The following is a 17,293-nucleotide window of genomic DNA, read 5'->3' as shown; positions in this document are numbered from 1 at the left end:
AAAATAGAGTATAAAAAAACTAAAAAAAAGGTAAATAATGCAGTCGCACTATTCAAGAACTGGTAAGCTGCAGTATATTACATTTTTGGTTTTGGGTTTAGATAGGCTTTAAGTAATTTATCTTATTAGACATGCCATTTTCTATGTTTTTCCACACTGTGAAGCATATTTAATTGAGACTACGGACACACTTATTCCCGTAAGCTGCTATTTTAATATTTAATACTCATTCTTATTTAATTATATAGATTTAACTGAGTTCACTGGCATAATTAGCTTTAGTAAGCTAAAACACTGCAAAAAAAAAAAATCACAGATATTGAATGTGTGAACAAGCATAGTTTTAGTCTACTAGCTAAAATAGCCATCTATTTTTCATATTATAGTTATGGGATCTCTTACATTTTGTAGAAGGTTCTGAATGCCAAACAGGCAAAGAAGCTAATTATTGCTACTTCTTCTCCCTTTCTTCCTGCAGAAATAGTTTACAACACAAATCCTTGGGGCTGGTATGGAAAAAAAAACAATATTATGCATACTGCTGGGAGCAGAATGAATACACATGATTGCCATTAAACTTCAGCATTCTCACTTCTATGTGTGATTTATTAATTGCCAATCTAAACAGATGCAGAGTCAAGGATTGGTTAGGCTCCTGTCAGATGCCATGTTAATGGACTTAGTTGCCTTACAGTTGCAGCTTAGCCTTAAAAATGTGAATTGCGCTTTCAGAGCCTAGTAACCCCCCCCCCCATGACTATTAATAAATTATGCAGATGAGCTAAACAAAATTTGCTATTAATCCAGCTTCTAATGTAGATTCTGTGTGGAACTTCAGCATCTAGTTACAGAACTATAAAGGAACCAGAGAATGCAGTATACTCTATTTTTGTAGCTTCAAATATAGGACCATTCAGAAATTGCAAATGCAGTAACCAGTAAGACCAGTAAAATTGGTAGATTAGGGTAGCCATATGCCCAATATGAATTTTAAGAATAAACACAGCATAGAAACAAGTCCACTGAATTAGTAAACCTGTCAAAAATGTTGTATATATATATATCTGTTTACTTAAAACATGCATAAGGACAGATATTATAATTAAAAATGAAAAAAACAATCAGTAGATCTAGAAATATAGGCAAAGGACAATAGCCCTGTTCATCCAACAGGTGTTGGGATTTACATATAATGCAGCCAACAAGAACAGAGATGTACATAAACAATTAGTGCCATTTATCCCTGGATATACTGATTGGCATATGGGTTTATCTAAAGGTAAGCTCTGTCTATATTTTATTTTAATTTTGTGTCAGTTCGAATTGATTAGATTTGTGACAGGTTTACATCAAATGTATTCATTTCATGTTTATCTGAAGTGCACTTTTATGTGCCATAACTTAACCATTTAAATGTGGTTTAATATATTTTAAGTGTGTAAAGAAATACCTTTAACAACAAGATTGCATAATTCCAGCATTCTAACAATAGATTCCATAAAGTGTTGTATGATGCAGAAAGTTGTACTTAATTTATTTACTATTTAGTATTATTTTAGAAAACATTAAAATATTGCAGCTTGCATTATAATCATACACTTTTGATTATCTTGCTTTTTAGATATAAACATACAGAAAATTGTATTCATTTGCCAAGAAACTTCTGACATATGTATAAAATGCTTGATAAGTCACTGGGTTCATACAGTGTATTGTGTGTTTCATGGAAGATAGTAAACTTGTATTCATTTTGTAGACAAGAACAGGCTATAAAAAGGAATTTCATGGAAAACTGATTATTCAATTTCAGGCGTGGTGCAAGAAATAATTTACTGTCTCTTTAATGTTCTCCAAGGTCCAAGCATGGAGAACCAGCACTAGGGGTGAGCTAGTATCAAATCTACATTCAGACAGAATATTGCTTGTTCAGAGGTTTTGGTGGACGGCTGAACTTAATGAGTGTTTGGCCTAGCTGAACCTCTGACTGCAGCAGGAAATGATACATGGAGCATTCTTAATACCATTGCTTAATGTGACAGCTTAGGCCAGTTGTTCAGCCTGGTACATGCATAATAAATCTTGGCTGCTTCAGCAGGAACTTTTGGTAAATGTGTACCACTGTCTGTTCAACAGAAGCCAGTCTAAAAACCTTTCAGGTGTAGTAGGTGTGGGTGGGGGGTTAATTAGAATGTGAAAGCCCCCTTTATAAATAAGGGGCCTCCAAATGCTTCTCCCCCCTATTTGAATAATACCCATACTCATTCACAAAAATAGTAAACAGTAAAGCACACTTTTTGGTAAGTCCTTTTCTAAAAAGAAAAACATGTTCTCTAATATACTGTATATCCATATTCCATTTTTCAAAGAACTGTTATCCATTATTTTTTTTTAATTCAATATTTTGTTTTGCTTAGTGTCCAGCCTTTGTTTGACTATCCTGTGGCTTTTGCCTAAAAAGTGGCTATTACTGATTTCTAAGATTTGTCTACCAATTACTTTAATGGGACACATATCGAACATTATAACTTCAGTAAAGTGTACCAAACTCACCTGAAACCAAACCCAGGTACATTTAGCTCATCACAACCCAGCACATAGATTCCAGCTCCACCTTGATTACAGCCTTGACCAATTCATGTCTGCTTTAATTTGATTCCTGGTTCTATATTTTAGAAAAAAAAATACAGGTACTTATATAGTGCCATCAATTTACATATATTTTGCACATTTACATCAGTCCCTGGCCTCAAGCAGCTTACAATATAAGGGCCCTAAATCATATGCATACACATCCTAGGGCCAAAGTAGACAGGAGCCAATTAACCTAGCAGCATGTCTTTGGAGTGTGGGAGAAAACGCATTCAGGCACAGGGAGAACATGCAAACTCCAGGCAGGTAGTGCCTTTTTTAAAAATATATATTTTTTCAATATATTCTTCAGATTTTTTTAACATATAAAAAGTCAATTTTATAACATATATTTTTACATATATTTGTAAATGCATTCCAAAAATGTAGATTTATATTTTAAAAGACATACAGTATATTTGAAATTTATTTTTAAAAATATTTTTCATATATTTTGTAATAAAAATGCATTTCAACATACGGTGTGTATATATATATATATATATATATATATATATATATTGAAATATATTGAATATGGCCAAAAAGTGTAGCATTTCAAATATATGTTAATATATTTGGGAAGAATATTTTCAAAATATATTTCAAATATCTTCCTTTTGCGATCTCTGATTTCTGATGTTTATAGCTGTAAAATAAAAACTGATTCAACATTTAATTTACATTAAAGATTCTTTGTCATATTTATAGGTAACAATTTGACATCAGCACTTTCCTTTTTTTTTCCCTAAAATTTGAAATCTAGACCAGGTTTAGCTAATGTATATACAAATAATAAAGGCATCACTAGTGTAACTAGTTGCAGACGTTGAATGTGCTGCACATACCCCGAAAAACATCATAATTGCATACAAGACTTGTTTAGCATGTACAGTCTATCTGCTTTGCTTCTGAACCCCCCCCCCCCCAAGTATACAGTAATTGTTTCCTTTGATCAATCAAAGCCTGCATTACTGTATACTCAGAGAGGGAGAGAAGGTAGTTGTCAAAAAAGCAGTCTGAATCAGTGCTTATAAACAACCCTGCTCTAGATGCAATTATACAAAGTCAAAAAAAGCGTATTGTTATTATTATTATTTATCTGCAGATCAAAGTGATGAACTCCGATCTGCAAATGCAGATCTAAAGCAACCTGACAAGTAGAAAAAAGTGATGAATAAAATGTTCATCTTTTTAAGCCCTCACTAGCCCCCTAATTTTCTCTAATCAACCCTAATTAACTCCTTAGTCTCCTTCTCTCTTTAACTCTTATTTTCCTGCTGTTTTTTTGTTTGTTATATTTGTTAATAATACTTCAACTTTTTTGTTTTTGTTTTGTCAATATCTTTAAACATTTAACAAACAAAAACAAAAACAAAAAAGCTTTATTTTTGTAAATCACTTTGCACCAGAATTATAACTTTAGAGTCATTTTAAACAAGACAAATTACATATAAAATGTACACTATTTACGTGCAGTAGCACTATTTATTTTTAAGCTAACACTGCTCAAAAAAAAAGAAAAAAGTGTGTTTTGTTTAGTTTTGTATTACCTTATCTTAAGTAATGACAAAGTTATTACCGAAAAAACAGGTCCATAGCAGAAATCTAAAAACAATTTGCTCTGGTTCTTAGGGATTGAGCAGGTTTGAGAGGGTAACATGTTAAAATGCTATGAAAACATGACAACAAGAATATTTGTTGGTTAAATGCTATCATGTCCTCATATAATTGCAGCACTTTAATGCCATGACACATCAGGCCAAAGAAACTATTTAAATTCAGCATCTAATAGTTTTGGATCACTACCCTAAATATCAGTGACTTCCATTAACATTAATTAAAGAGACAACATGAACTGAATATTTATTACACTGTGTTTGCCAACCTAAATAATTATCATAAAGGTCACAATATGAACAAATGACTGCAGCTAATAAATAAATAAAGCAGATTATTATTAAATTAAAAGTATTTGATACCAAAATATATTGTTGAATATATATATATATATATATATATATATACATATATATATTAATTTTTTTTACAATTTTTAATGTACATTTTCTATGCTCGCAAAGAAAAATATGAAGAGGGCTTAATCCCTCAGTAACACAATATAGAGATAGCCCATACGCCGTAATACACACATTCTACAGTACACAGCTCACATGATAGTGATAGTACCATGTTGGTCTACATTTTGTAGTGAACTTTATTTAACTTAACTACAATAAAATCTCTAAGATACTATTTTCTCTGAAATTATCAAGTTTCCTCTATTTATACCCAGTGGCAGATATACCACTATAGCAGCCCACAAGCAATTAGAGGTGAGCTGGACCAGGTGGCAAATGTAGCTGGCACCCCTGTAGTTGTTTTGGCTTCCCACCATGCTGCCTCTTATGTCTGTTCTTCTAGTTCCAATTTCTGGAAGGTCCATTCCAGCACCTGCTGCTGGTAACAGACCTCAGACCAGTGTAGCTCAAGTTTCTGGTCCTGTGATGCTTTGTCATAAGGGAAGTCTATGATAGACAACCTCATTATGCTCTGTAGCACCACTGGCTAGAGGTCAGAGGAAGGTTTGGGAGAAAGGGTAGCTGATCTGAAGTCTGAAGAGATTAGGGAGAAAGGGAGGCTGATCTTCGGTCAGAAGGGGTTAAGGAGAAAGAAGGGGGAAGATGATCTGAAATTTGAAGGGGTTTATGGGTCTTATGGAAAATTGATTTCAAGTGGGAAGGGGGGATGATGAGAAGTCTGTTGCGAGGCAATTTTCCTTACACTGATACCAATGTGATGGCATTTCTTTTCTCCCAACAATTATTAATTACCAATGCACCTGGCAGTTTTTTAAACTACTAACATCAGAGCAATTTTCTCTCACTGGGACATTTTTCTGACCACTGATGCTGAGGCATTTTCCTCATAGTGACCATTTGCATGTGGCATTTTTCCTTCCACTGACCAATGTTGTTGGCCATCAACTGTCCATGAACAATAGCTTGTTTTTTTTTTTTCTTTTCTGACCACTGTGTTCAATAACCTTAACCACTAAATTCTCTACAATGTGTTATATTTTATATACTCCTGACCAAAATGTTTATTCTCCCAACAGCTGCTGGCTGCCAAATAGTCTTCAACTGGTAAAATTAAGTTCCTCTTCAATAGGAAATAACATTGTTATTTTTGAGTGCATGTTTTTTGGAGAGCCTGGCATACTTCTTCGTACATCTGGAGTCATACTTTACCTGGAGGAAATGTATCTGCAAAAATGTGCTGACTGTTCTATACTTGATGTAGATCATATTGGAAAGGTGAGCAGGAGGCGCAGCTGGTGAAGGGTTGCACGTGGTAAAATATTTAGACACAGAATGGTTATTTATATGTATGTTTTTGATGTGCACAATAGCATGTGAGTGCACAGTAGTAAAAAAATTATTACTTTCGCCTTAGTTTAAAAGATACAGTATGCATGACAAAGGTTTTGTCTTTATCTTTTTGGGAACATTTTTTGGAAGATTTTTACATCCATATACCTTGATACACATGGAGTAAATCAAGAGTGAAATTGTCAGCATAAAGCGTCTATTGATCTATACTAGATGTAGATCATATAATAAAGCTGAACTTTTTCAATAATTGCACATGTGGGAATGTTGACTGAATGTTATATTTTCTTATTTTAATATGTGGTGTACATAGCAGAGAGTGTTATTATTCGGGGGTTTCACCATTGTTCATATACTGTTGTCATTGGAAGATTGCACTGCATATTTAAAATAGTTGTTCTAAGAGGCATAACACTCTTTGTTTCAATATTGGATTGAGAGGCATTTAGATACACCCTGCTCAGAAGAGGGTGCCACCACCATTCATATACATTCATTTATTTTATTTTTTGTTATTGGTACCTTAAATGGTGTAACACATGATTCAAATGCATTTAGAATATTTATTTTTTTAGAGAATTGCACTGCTTTTTATTTCACTACATTCCTCTTTAATAGGGAAGAGCCAAACGTACCTGGGTTTGGTTTGAAGCAAGTTTGCAGAAGTGTATTGAAGTTTGGATACCAAATCCGAACCCCATTGAAATCAGTAGAATATGAATCTTAGAAATCAGTTATGACCATTTACTAGGCTAAAATATAAAGAATTGTCAAACAAATGTCATGGTGGGGTGGACCCATGTACCATAGCCAAGAAAATGTTACAATATTATGTTTGGCAGACAACACTGCATTTAATAATGCTTAAAGGATAACATAAAAATGGCAAAATTATTTTAAATTGCATGCCTGTGGTTCATCTGTATGATGCATACAGCCTATTACTGCAAAACTGGGTTTTACAAAAAAAAAGCCGTTTAATGACAGCTCCTGGCTGCTTTGGGGTTTTTTTTTTGCAACCAAAAGACCAGAGATTTCCTTCATCTTCACCAAACCCTTATCCTAGATGATCATCTGATATAAATGTTAATGAGGGACATTATGGTAGAAGAAAATAAGGCATGTGGTTTCTCCTAAAAATACAAACCAGACCCTTATCCTTGATGAGGGTCTGGTATGAATGTCAAGAGTGACCTCATGCAAAAAAAAAGACAAAAAAAGTGTATGGTTCCCCCTATATCCATACCAGGCCCTTAACCAAGCATGCAAGCTGGAAAGACAGAAAAAGGGCAGTGAGCATGTGCCCAGGTCAAATACCTCCAATATGGGGGGTACATTGCCAGGGGCGACAAAGTATCCTATCCCCAGATGGATGAAGACAAGGTCCTCTTCCTACAACCTGGGCCTGATGTTGAGGGCTTATCAGAATCTGGAAAACCCCTTTAAAAATAAGGGAGTCTCTATTTACTGGTCTTTCCTATGTAAATGAGTAAGGGGTAAAGAGAATGTTATTGACCAAATATAGCCATGTGACCATACTTGGTCAATGATGTCAGCGCTACCTTTGTCTGATTACATGACTAAAGTTTCCTGGCCAACAAATGAATAGAGCAGCGTGATGTTACTGGCTGCTAAGGAAAGGGTGGGTGCTGACACCCACTGCTTCTTTAAAGTGGAGCTCCACCCAAAAGGGTACATTCCACTTTAAGGACTGGTCCCCCACTCCCCATGAAGAATTGGCACCTTTGGGGAGTGGGTACCCGATTTTGACAGGTACTTATTCCCACTTCTTCCCCGACTGCCTAGACGATCAAAAGTTCTCCTCCCTGCAGTCTTTTGGGATACATGGCATGTCCCAGAAGACTGCAGGACCAATCACAATGTGCAGCACTGCTGACGCATGTGCAGTGGGCACTCAGCTGACACAGCCATGTGCCCACACTTAAGATGTTGGCACTGGGGACAGAGGACAGCCAGTGAACCTGGCTGGGGTGAACACACTGCTGGATCATGGGATAGATGAGTGGCTGTTATTTAAAAGTCAGAAACTACAGTTTTTGTAGCTGCTGATTTTTATTTTTTTCAGTGGAGACTGGATAACCACTTTAACAACCATTAACAGAGGACACTGTCACATATAGTAGCAGCAGAAAAACTGCTACTATATATGACTCTCATCTCCAGCATAAGGGGTAAATGTTCAGCCAAATTGTTCGGACCAAACTTCTGTTTGGACCAAATGGTGAGCTCATCCCTATTCTTTAACCACTTGAGTATTAGCCTGTATATACCCCTTCATTACAAGGTGATTTTTCAGTGATGTGATAGTTTGACTCACAATGACTTGGTAATACAACACTGCACTCAAATTGATTTTATATTTGATTTTTAAGACAGATATAAATTATTAAATAGTATTTAATAATCACAGTTTTTTCTATATAAAGTAAAAAGGACCACACATTTAGATTTGCTTACATTAGCTTTCATTTAGTTACCTTTAAAATATGATTACACAGTTACTGGTGATTAATAGAACTTCAAACTGCCCCCACCTTACAAAATCCCACGCTCTTTGGTGATCAGTGGCAGTTTAAACACCTTAAGACCCCCCATCTTTACTTTTGATCTGCCAATCCTCCTTCCTTTTCTGCTCACAAACATTCACCCCATTCACAATGGAGGGAAGGGAGCTGCCTCCATTGTGATTGGGCAGAAGGTTTGTAACCACCACTAATGTTTATACTTGTGATGGTTGTGATTGGTTAACAGTGACCATAAAATACATAAACACTTTGATTTTCTTTGCACATTGTGACCTTAATCAGAGCTGTCCAATGCATTGGCCACTTGAGTGTATTTTCTAAAGAGCCAATTAAAAATAGAACTCCTGAAATATGTGTCCATCCCCCTGACTTTTACAATACAGTGGTACAGAGGCAGACTCAGAGAAAAATGTATATTTAACAGAACAGTTTTTATAAATAAAATTTTGTCCTGAGATTTGTGTGTGTCTCTAAACACTGGCAAGTTTAGTATAATTGAGTCAGAGGAGCCCTTCTGCAGAGAGCCTGCAAATTGCCCCTCATTGCTTGGGTGTCAGTGTTCTTTTAAATGAAACATAGGGTAACTTTAAAAAAACAAGCGTGCGTTTTAAAAAAGTACACTGTTTCTTTTTACAATAAGCTCCATCTCTCTGTATTTATTTCAGTACCATCACCACATCCTTTTCAGCCTTTCATCATCTACAATGATAAAAGGCACATGTTTGGGACAAAGAATACTTTAGTCACGAATATGCAATGTACAATATTACATGCACAGTCCATTGGTCAATAATACTTCTTGGTGTCCATACAATTATACCAAAAAAAATAAAATAAAGTCTATAAATCTTTTCTTCCAAAAACTCGCTTTATAAATCCAGTATGTGCCGTGTACCTCAAAATAAAAGAAAACTCAATAGTGTATTATCCTCACAATATAAATTCATCCAAATCCCAAAATTAGTTATGCCAAAAAAAATCTTTATAAATTTCATGCAAAAATGCATAAATCGTGAAAACACATGGTGACCCGTGAAACATGTGATAGTGAACCACTATGTGTATTCTTATTATATATAATACTATAGTGAACACTCAGTGTACACATCTAATGTGGCTGAATTGCATGCCCTTACCCAAATGAGTAATAAGCCAGCCTTTATAAATAAATCCAAAGGAGGGTACGGATACGGATCTGCTGGAACCTTGTGGGTACCTTCTGATCCCCCAATGCTCCTTTCAATACTCTTGCCTGCTTAGTACTCCAATACATCCATTCATAAAGAAAAATCAAATTCATATAGTGTAGTATGTTAAAGATAAAGATACTCCACGCTTTATTTAGTATGCTTACATAAAATGCCAAATAACTAGCATAAAAGATCCCATGACTCCACCATGCAGCAGCTTCCAGGAATGCCAAACCCTATTACCACAGTTAAAATGGCCGCTCCGCTACTTCCGGTTTCTTGGGCAACATCCAACGTCATGTCCCTTGACGCATTTTGTCACTTCTTTGACTTCCTCATAAAGGGTGGACACCCGTGTATAACATTGGTCAATAATGACTTAAATATTAGGTGTCAGTAGTAAGCTCCCACTTTAACAATAATATTCAGTAGTAAGTGCTCCCTAAAACATTACTGTTTAGTTCCTTCTACAATTTTGATGTTCAGTGACTTCTACAATATACTGTAAGTGTTTAGTGCCCACTACAACATTAGGGGTTAGTAGTAATCACCCTTGCAACATTAGAATCTATGCCCCTACAACATTTGTTGGTCAGTAATCACTGTCCTTTACAACATCAGAACCCTTTGTTGGTGGTCAATGGGAATGTTTAAGGCAAATTATTATTGTTCAGTGGTTACTTATTTATGAGAAGGTGCAGAGGTGTCATGTTGCTGGATTCTGGGTCTCTGCTAGGTGATATCATGCCAGGTGCTCCAACAGCACTAGTTGAACTTTTCATTTTGCCTACCCAGTGTTCATCGATTTATATGTAGTCTCTGTCAGATAGTTCCATGAATACTGGGCAGTCAAAGTGATCCTGTCAGTAGAGGATTTTCTAGACTTTGGTCACCATGCAGGTGATCTGGGGCACATACTCCAGGAGCCTGGGTCTAACAATGCCTATGTATATGGGACATAAGAATCTATTAGCCTAACTTTCCAGTACCTACCAAAAACTGAAATGTGAGTTTTAGCAAACTGATCCTTTAAAGAAACCTGTATTAAGTAAGTAGTTGACATGACTAAACTGAAACAAATTTGTCAATCAGGCATTCTGACTTTACCAATCCTCATGCATGTTTCAGGTCAGGGGCTTAGAAAGTATTGAAGTAAAAGACAGCCAAATAATTAGCATTTTCAGAAGATAGACAGCAATAGCTGCCTCTACATTTCTCACAGTTTTCTGTAACTTTCTGGTGGAAGCTGAAAACATTTGGAACATTATTTTTAAATAAAAAGCACACACCGTAAATTGCTATTCACTTTTTGATGAATTGCATATTTTGTTTGAAGTTATTTTCTATAGGACTAACATCTTCTTCAAAACCTGTTTTGTTCCAGGGACCCAAATTGTGGAATTACCATATTTCCCACTAACAATGTGACTAATGATAGCCATCGGCTCTGTTTAATAATAACAAAGAGGTTTTCCTAAAAAAAAGGATTATAATAAAAATAGCTCTCTATTCGATTAAGCTGTATTTTCTAAAACATAAAATGCAGCATGCAGCAGGCACTTAAATTCAATGCTCTGTCTAATCTGTTCTTTGCTGAGCACATTCGGTGCTTTCCTGATTTGTTTTTAGACCTGTAAAAGCTTTAACAGTGCATATTCCAGATTTCATGCTTATAATAACTTTTAAAGTTCTTAAAAGTGTTCAATATGACTTACAAGGTGTAAAACAAATCTCTTGATGCTCACAGTGAAGGATTATTGCTTTATTAAATGTTGAATTTTCTCATCTTTTTCAGATTTCCATTATGAATCCTGCTTACTTGACAGGTATACTGCTTACACAGATAAAATGTACAAGGCCAGAAATATTTTAAATGGTCACTTACTATTTTGGTTAGCGGCTACACTGGACTTACAAACAAGCAGATTTTATCCGGCATTCATTTTGAGCTCTGTAAACTATTGCTTTTTTTATAGCAAATCAGGGAGTGGAGTGAAAAAGGGAACCATGTGAGTACGAGCCTCAATCTTCATTTGTCAAATAGCTAACATACCACCTACTGAAATATCCATTTGCAATATTTTGTAGATAAACAAAAAACTAAAAAAAAGTATATTCAAAATGTTTTGCACTTTTAATCATGGCCAGGATAAATAATCAGAATCTCTTAAAATAACAACTACACATTTCCTTTAATGTGCACTATATTGTACAGTAGTTTGTATCTTCACTTGTAGATAATACTTAAAACCACTTCCCAGCTGATGTACTATACATACTGTATATGTCCTTGGGAAGTGGTGGCAATCATTCTTTTCAGCAGGAGATCCTCTACAGGCAAAAAGTGATCCTAGTTACTATACAGCCACCCAGTAACTTTTACAGGTGGCAGGTTCTCCCCTCCCACTATCTTTCCTGGGCTCTCCCACCCCATTGAGGAGTTCAGGGCTGATGTGACCAGTTGCATCAGATGCACTGTGAAAAGTGGAAGGAACAGAAGTTTCACTTCCACTTTTGGTTTGTTTTTTACCTAGCTGCTCCCAGCTTGTAAAGCAGCCAATGCTACCAGCTTGTAAAGCAGCTCATCAAACCAATCTCAGTTGGTTGGAGCGCAGAGAGACTTGGAGTCTAACAGATCCAAAATATCTCCATAAAGTGGACCTGCCATGGCCAATGCTGTCACAATGTATGTTGTTCATCCCTTGTAATAGCCGTAAAGTGCAATAAAGAAAATAATTATAAAATAATTTTCTCTGCCTCTGCCAATGCTCAAATGCGAATATGCACGTAGGTCCCACACACATATGTAAATGGTGATCACACCACACATGTGAGGTATCATTGTGAAATTTAGAGTGAGAGGAATAATTTTAGTGGCAGATCTCTAAACTTGCCACTGGTAAAGGCTTTTAAAGCATCACCCATGGGAATTTCTAGGGAGTGTACTTTGTCACCATTCCACATGTGTACACAATTTGAACACATGACATGTTAGGTATCTATTTACTTGGTGTAACATCATATTTCATATTTTGCAAATAAAATGGGTATTATATTGTGTATGTGTGCAATAAAATGCATTAGAGTGTATTTCTTTCAGAAAATTTGTGTTTGATACTGAACTGCGCAAATATCATGTGACATAAAAAAATTGCAACATCCACTATTTGTTTTCAGAAAATATACATTGCTGGTTCTAAATAGTTTTCTAGCAAAAAAAAACATTTTGTTTTTTACATGTGTGGGAAAAATGTTAGAATTGGCCTGGTTTTAGGTGGTTAAAGAGTAACTCTGCTTTTGTTAAAAAAAAAAAAAGCTCCCCTCTGACTGTATGTACATTGCAGGGATTTTAATAAAATATGTAGCAGAGTTCTATCTATTTTTGTTCTTAAGAAAAAGCAGTACATTCCTCTATGTCCTTGAAACACTAATTCCTGAGTAGGAGTGTCTGTGTTCAATAATCAGTTGATGCACTTGCAGTGTCCTCATCCCATTCAGATGTCTTCATTCCTTTAGTGTCTCACCATAATACAATTCCTATTTCAGAGGATGCCTAAAATCTGTCTTGTATCTTAGCGCATACTTTTGGGAAAATCAGTGAGCCAATCACACAAGAAGGAATTACGATTCCGGGGAAGTTTATCAACACTATCTTTGTACAGAATGCTATTTTGCATTGACTTTTACCGAAGATTACAGCAGTTGCAAATTGATAAGGAAAGAAAACATTTAATCACATTAAATTAAAATATGGATTACTGACCAATTGTTTATGCCATATTATTTTTTCACAAAAGTAGAATTACCCTTTAATTAGTCAATGTGTTGTGTCTTACCTTGGAGTGCAAGAAATGTAGGAGTCCTAACAAATTACTGACAATTTGATAATGTAAATACCATATTTTCCATTAACAGTGCCCCAAATGTTGTTATAATGTAACTATACCATTTTAAATAGCTATCTGTAGTGTCCTAGCCCAGAGTAGTGTCAAGAGATATTTAAGAAGAAGTTGCTAAAACTACAGATTTTTTTCTCCATATACTATTCAGAAAAGGCAGCACAAAAATGTATCAAGTAAAAGTGATTTCTTCAATGTATTAATCACCTCTGCATCATTGTGTCTTGCTTCAGATGTCACACACTGACTTTTAAGTATCATCTAATCCATCATCAAATCTACTTATCTGCTAGAAATATGCAATGCTCTCTTTATCAGGAGGGTTTGATATCAAATTGACATTATATTAATTTTTCAAATACTTATTTCATAGGCTGTGAACACAGTCTCTTTTTAATGCATATCCTAGAAAATGAAGTAGTTGCTGAAATCATAAGTCTGAAACTTTACACCAGCTTGTCAAAGTCATTGAAAGAATGGACTGAATGAAGGGTACTATTTGTTGATAAAAATTGTATTACAACATATTTACTTTAGATAGACCTTCAAGCAAAAAGATAATTACATGCACAATTGTAATTTTAGATACAGATTTGTAATTGTACACAGCATCTTAAATACAGAATTAGCTACAGATTTGTAATGTTAGACCGCCTTTATTCCTGGTTTAGTTCATTTTTTACTTCGTGGGTTAATATTACCGCTATATAGGTTATGTCTCTCTTCATTAGACAAAGGTAAAAATATAACCTACTTACCTGTGTTCAATGTTTTCTGAGTCTGATTCAAAACAAGCCAAGAGTAAAACAGCCCATAGATGAGTCTTTATTTCCCTTATCCACACATTCAAGGTGAATGGGGGAATCCTTGCCACTGAAATTTTATATTCTAACAGCAGGGAAATTCCTAGACATCAGAATAAATTGATCAGTGCTCCTGACTATAACCGGTGGTGCTGATTCCCTGTAGGGAAAACCCAACAGGCTGGTTGTACAGAAGTCTACATGGATTGAAAATCGGCCAAACTTCTATCTATGTATGGCCGACTTTGTATACCCAACATGCTTATTTCTAGGTGCATGACTCAAAAAGTACTGAAGTTAGAGGGAGATAAATTGGTAGCACTACTACTACTGCTACTGCTAGGGTAGAAGTTTCACCCACAGTTACATGCAACATGTGCACAGTGCCCTGTGACAAGCATACTCTCTTTGAGCCAGGCAATGGCATACAATAATAAATTTGTATAGACACTAGCCACCAAATATAAGGAGGAAAAAACCCTTGCTGTTTGAGGTTAACCCAAATAATATCCAGGAATTGTTTCAAAGACATTATTTTCAATGAGAAGCAATCTGGATCTATATGCCACAAAATGTGCATCCTAAAGTGTTAGCTTTCCTTTTCACTTGATTGCTTTTTCTGACCCTGATCATTAGGTCTGCTCTCTGACCATTAGGTCTCCTTGATTATACTGTTAACTATTTATAAATCTTTATTTATAACCAGTGGAAATTATTTATTGATGTACATGATGCTAACTGCAATGCATATGATACACAGGATGCTAACTGGCAATAGAGGGCTGCACTGGTGCTCTCTCTCTGTCTTGCATATTTATGATTTTCCTTGTATATTGTACAATTATTCATCTCTAATACATGTTTGCTTCTGTCCTTTTTTAGGTATGACCATGATTTTAGGTGAAGCCTCAAATTATTCTAGCAGTCATGAAATGTATGGTCAGATCCCTAAGGAGGATCTAGGATTATGACTAATGGTTTTTTTGTTTTTATTTTAATATTTGTTTGTTTTAAACATTTTTTTATTATTTCTTGGTTGTTGAAGGAGGTGAGACATGAAAATGATATTGATGCAATTAATGCAATAAAGATTTTTCTTTTAAAAAGTCTGGTGTGCAGGGCATCATTTTTCAACTCAAGACAACCATACATCAGTTTGATATGATCAAGTGGTCATTGTTATAAGCAAGAATCTCTAGCCGAGGTCAATTTGTACCTGCAACACAAAGTTATTCAGGGCTAGCCTAATAGTTTTTCATTTAACAATCCGGTAGCATTTTTGCCCAGATAACTTAAATAATATATAATGTATACACACTACAAAAGGGGCAGGTCATAATCATCATGTATGGAGATATACAGTAAATTCATTAAGCAACCCAAAATAGCACCAAATTTCTTTGGTCATTATATTCAGATTGGTTTTAACTAACATAAATCTGACAATCTACACAGAATTTATTCAGCATGATAATGTAATCAAAATACATTTTCAGTCAACTGAAACAGCTACAAATTAAATAGGAGGTAAAGTTGGGTATCCATGACTCACATACAGTATATTATATGGTCAGAAAATATGTTAAGGCAATACATTATAGAATAATTATTATGATCTACAACCTTTTGCATTGAGTGAGAATTTTCAATTGTGTCCCTTTTGGGGAGATTTTCCACCATTGTTGATCAAGTGACACCATAACAAATGATGAGCTCTCCTACTGTAAACAGGGACATAGATAGCAACATAAAACAAAAGACAAGGGTTCTAACTGTTCCCCATTCTATTAAAAAAAAGGTGCTATTATTGCTAGTTCAGTTCATGTTCAAGAGATTATCCTCACTTCCTGTTGGAGACAGAAAAGGAAGTGAAGGGAAAACCAATATAACACAATAAATTTGTTTGGAGTTGTTTGGCTGATGGTTGCAGTGCTACATAGCTATCAACAAGGAGAGAGCCTAAAGAAATATATTATTAAATTTACTATAGGCAATATGAGTATTTATTCTTATATTACTGGAAAGATTCAGTATATATATATTATTGTTTCTCCCAGGAATGTACTTTGATTTACTGATGTGCCCCTGCCTGTAAAGGAATAACACCCTATGGGTTAGATTTAATTAGGTATTGCATGCTGTTAGACTAATTACACACTCTAGGTCTTTACATCAGTCTGCCTTTTTAGTTTTTCACTGCTTCTGAAAACAAAGTAAAACAATATTAACTCAATTGCATAACTAATTAGTCTCAGCAAATCTTCCAACGTCAGTTTCTGAAACTGTAGTAATCAGACACCTATTCCCTCCAGGCAGTAAATTGTTTATTCCTTTACTAATAAAATTGCACCAGAAATACTAACATGCTATGTTATCAGTCAGGATTTACTTTCCTATAAAACTTTAAATAACTCTGCTCAAAGTATATGTGAACCCTTAAAATTAAAGTTGGGAATGTCTTTGGTTCATTCCCTATTAGGCCAGTGGCAATCTCTAGTGTCTTAAAGAGCAAATACCTGGAGATCTTGCCAGTCCTCTTTGGAAAGAAGCCTTTCCTGTTTCTAACTGACCGTGCTAGGCAGCCATCCTAGCATGATCAGCTTGCATCTTTTTTTCCTACTTTGAGGCTACAGATGCAGTACCAATACGCAGCATGCCTGTGTTCCAAAAGTTAGATTACAGCTGCCATACTCCCAGCTAAATTTCTGTAGGCAGGGTATGAACAGGGATATCAATTTTCCCTGTATATCTGCCTGACATGTTGGCACAGCTTCATCCCACTAAATTGTCAATGCAGCTTCATCCCACCCACAGTTCCAGATTTAGTAAAATGGA

The 17,293-nt window shown here is 35.3% G+C and overlaps 1 protein-coding gene across 4 annotated transcripts in view; it reads left to right on the top strand.

Annotated features, from left to right (window-relative positions):
• The window catches only part of KHDRBS2 (KH RNA binding domain containing, signal transduction associated 2), a 457,209-nt gene extending 441,651 nt beyond the window's left edge, over window positions 1-15,558 (top strand). For 2 of the 4 annotated variants that reach the window (XR_016313303.1, XR_016313302.1), the window contains 2 exons: window positions 5,747-5,945; window positions 11,552-15,558. The gene's annotated coding sequence lies outside the window, so the exon portion shown is untranslated. The remainder of the gene's footprint in view (window positions 1-5,746; window positions 5,946-11,551) is intronic. The other 2 variants (XR_016313305.1, XR_016313304.1) reach the window with 2 other exon arrangements.
• Window positions 15,559-17,293: the final 1,735 nt, after the last annotated feature.

The sequence above is a fragment of the Staurois parvus genome, unplaced genomic scaffold (genome assembly GCF_062004578.1).
Source record: "Staurois parvus isolate SC_StPar_1 unplaced genomic scaffold, SC_StPar_1.0 ptg000264l, whole genome shotgun sequence".
Classification (NCBI taxonomy): Eukaryota; Metazoa; Chordata; class Amphibia; order Anura; family Ranidae; genus Staurois; species Staurois parvus.
The sequence above is the reverse complement of the archived record's forward strand: the minus strand, read 5'-3'. Positions and strand labels throughout refer to the sequence as shown.